Here is a 3,253-nt window from a genome sequence, read left to right as displayed (position 1 = left end):
AATCTAATTCGATTCCATATACTGAAAAAAAATCTCTAAAATGAGAATAGGAAATTGATTATTTGCGTTAAATAATGCAAGGTTAAGTTTCCTTATTTCTTTGAATGTCAGTAAAGGGGATCACATATTACAGTGAAATGAGATTTTCTTCTCTTGTTTTTCAAGTGTAAAACTAATGGGTGGAGCCAATATTTCCTACTATATTAACATTTCCATATATTAACTATTTGTGTTTCATGACACAAAAGTTAATCAAGTTTTATTATTTTGCAGATATTGTTAAAATACATATAATTCTTTTACCCCATTAATTATTTCTTATATTCCACACAGAACATGTTTATATCACAATACCTGTTACAAAGAGAATAATAAGTTTTATAGATAAGCTTAAAAAAGTGTCACATGCTAACAGAAAGTAGTTATATACCAGGTAACATTACAGGTAAGCCATAAAGGAAAAACAAAACCTGGAAGCCTTGCTTTGCTTATGACATGAGAAATTAACTATGACTCAGAAGGTGGTTACATCATTATTCTGGTTCAGTTTGTCAGTAGTTCTAAAATTAAATTTCAGATTATATTAAGTAAATTGATAATGTTTGGTATATGAATTGAGGCTATATTCAAAATGAAGATTGCATTTAGACAATTATTGATAGAAATTTAAGCAATATTCTATAGTTTATAAAAATAAACATATTTGGTTGAAGACTAAAGCTGAATGATGATTCATGGAAATAGAGTATAAATGGTTTAGAGTTTTAAATATAATAATATCCCCAATGAATGCAGTGGTGTGAAAGTAGGAATGCATTTCATGAATATATGAGTTAAAATTTGTCAAGAAGATTAAGAGTCGTATGTAAATTTTCTGAGGAGATTTCATAGTCATGACAGCAAGTTGCCAGCAATTTACACATAATTTTGTCAAAACAATTTTCTTTTGAAAAAGGACTTTGCATTAAATCACAATGTATTTATTACAAAAATAAAAATTATTCATAGGAAAAATAAAAGAAAATGTGTCAGGATTTCAGGTAATGCTGTGTTAAGTGCCTTTATTTAACCTTTTGAAATTAGGTAGTTAATGGAGAATTGGCTTAGTATCTTTGTATTGTGCCTAATGTTTATGGTATAATTTTTTCTTTAAAATTTTACCTTTAAGAAACATTTATATAACATAGTATATGGGTATCTTCTTTTTCCCATGTAAAAAAAAAAACAAAAAAAACTTTAGTGACAGCAACATAATTACTCATTTTTTATTTTTTTTTTTTCTCTTTTTTTTCTTTTTTTTTATTTTTCAGGGGAAAGCGCGAACGCAGTCCCCCACTACCACAAATTATGCAGTCGAGTTTCCCACATTTGGGGAAATCGCAGGGGTCAGCACATCCGGAGTGCAATGGATAAGCCTCGCCCTGGGAAAACCACCTTCGTGATCATGGTATCTCCCCTGCCAGGTAAGTATAATTACTCATTTTTTAATAAATAATACACCCATTGCCAATATCAGAATAATGATTCCAAGACAACCACAAAAATATGCCTATTCTAAATAGTTAATATTATTTTTACAGTTCATTTTGTTCCTAGGACATATTTAATTAGGTGTATAAAATAAAATTACAATGTTTTAAGATAACTTGGAAATGTTCCTCTATGTGATTATATCCCCAACTAGATATATGGGTAGGGTAACATTTTGTATTCTATTTTTAGTCATTTTACTTTAAACTTAAATTAGTTTTATGGTTGTATAAAATGTTAAAAAAAAAAAAACTATAGGTGTTAAAAAAACTATAAAGAAGTCTAGTACCCATCATAGTATCCTTACCCCAACTCACTATACTTTATTTCATGATTTATCTTTCTATAGTCTTACATATAATCAATTTGTATTTATAGCCTTTCTTAGATTAATGATAGTTCACCATAAAATTTTCTTTGTGTTTCTTCTTATCACTTAATGAAATAGTCTGTTTGTTCCTTAATAATGTATATAAATATTTCTCCTTGTTTTATGGCTGTACTCTATTGTGAGAAGTACATCACAGGCATTTGACCCATCTTCTAATGAAGTACATTTGGACTATTGCTGTTTCGTAGCCCTCACAAATAGAGTCAATGCTAATAAACATTTGTATAAGTATTTAACAATTTTGTTATTATATCTTTGAGACAGATTTTTCTAGAAGTGAGATTTCTAGGTCAAAGTGTTTAAGCATAAACAAATTTGCTACATATGGGCAGATTTCCTTTCATAAGGCTTAAACCATTTTGCATTTTTAGCAGTGATATATGAATATTCTTATTCTCGCAGTTGATCAAGTGGGTGTTGGATTTTTGCCATGGTAATAGGTAAGAAATGGTATCTCAAAAAGTTTTAATTTTCATTATCTTTATTATAAGTGAGAAAAAGCATATTATACACTGCAGAACCATTTTCATATATTTTTCCCTGAACTGTCTAGAGCCCTCATTTTTTTTTTGCTGTAATGTTATATTTTAAGTACATTATTTCTTTTTTTTAAGTACATTATTTCTTATGATAAAAGTTGGTTAAAAAATGTATTCTATCTGTAAAAATTGCCATGGAATTTAATAGTGATTTTTATTTATTTTATTTATTTATTTTTATTTTTTTAAAGCTTTTTAATTTTTTTATTTATTTGACCCAGAGAGAGACAGCGAGAGCAGGAACACAAGCAGCGGGAGTGGGAGAGGGAGAAGCAGGCTTCCCGCCGAGCAGGGAGCCCGATGTGGGTCTCGATCCCAGGACCCTGGGATCATGACCTGAGCTGAAGGCAGACGCTTAACGACTGAGCCACGCAGGCGCCCTAATAGTGATTTTTAAATTGATAAATACGTTATTGTTAAAACGATTATCATTAACTTCCTATGTGACAGTTACTCTTTTAGGTACCAGCGATAGTGTGATAAGCTGAAGGCCTTGCTCACATGAGGTATGGTCTGGTGGAGGACACAGCCCATAAATAGGGAAACAAGGTATCAAACAGAATAATATAAACTATTGCTAAATACTAGTAAAAAACAAAGCAGAAGCTGGTGGAGGTGGGATGCTGTTTCATGGAGTTACCACTGAAGATCTCTTTGAAGAAGTGACACTGAGATTTTTGACAAAGATGCCATAAAAGTGAGCCATTTGAAGTTCCAACAGGAAGAGGGAAGGTATAACTAATGTAAAGGCCTTAAGTCAGATAAGGAACTGACAAGATTGTGTACACCAAGA

At 30.7% G+C, this 3,253-nt stretch overlaps 1 non-coding gene across 1 annotated transcript; it reads right to left on the bottom strand.

The window, feature by feature from the left end:
• Positions 1-1,307: 1,307 nt before the first annotated feature.
• On the bottom strand, positions 1,308-1,471 carry LOC123840070 (U1 spliceosomal RNA). Its single transcript, XR_006789883.1, has one exon. It is a non-coding gene; the product is annotated as a U1 spliceosomal RNA (small nuclear RNA).
• Between the last annotated feature and the right edge of the window lie 1,782 nt (positions 1,472-3,253).

The sequence above is a fragment of the Mirounga angustirostris genome, unplaced genomic scaffold (assembly GCF_029215605.1).
Source record: "Mirounga angustirostris isolate CCGP_5_RB_7025 unplaced genomic scaffold, mMirAng1.0.hap1 SCAF_3, whole genome shotgun sequence".
Taxonomy (NCBI): domain Eukaryota; kingdom Metazoa; phylum Chordata; class Mammalia; order Carnivora; family Phocidae; genus Mirounga; species Mirounga angustirostris.
This window is presented reverse-complemented; position numbering and strand designations above follow the sequence as displayed.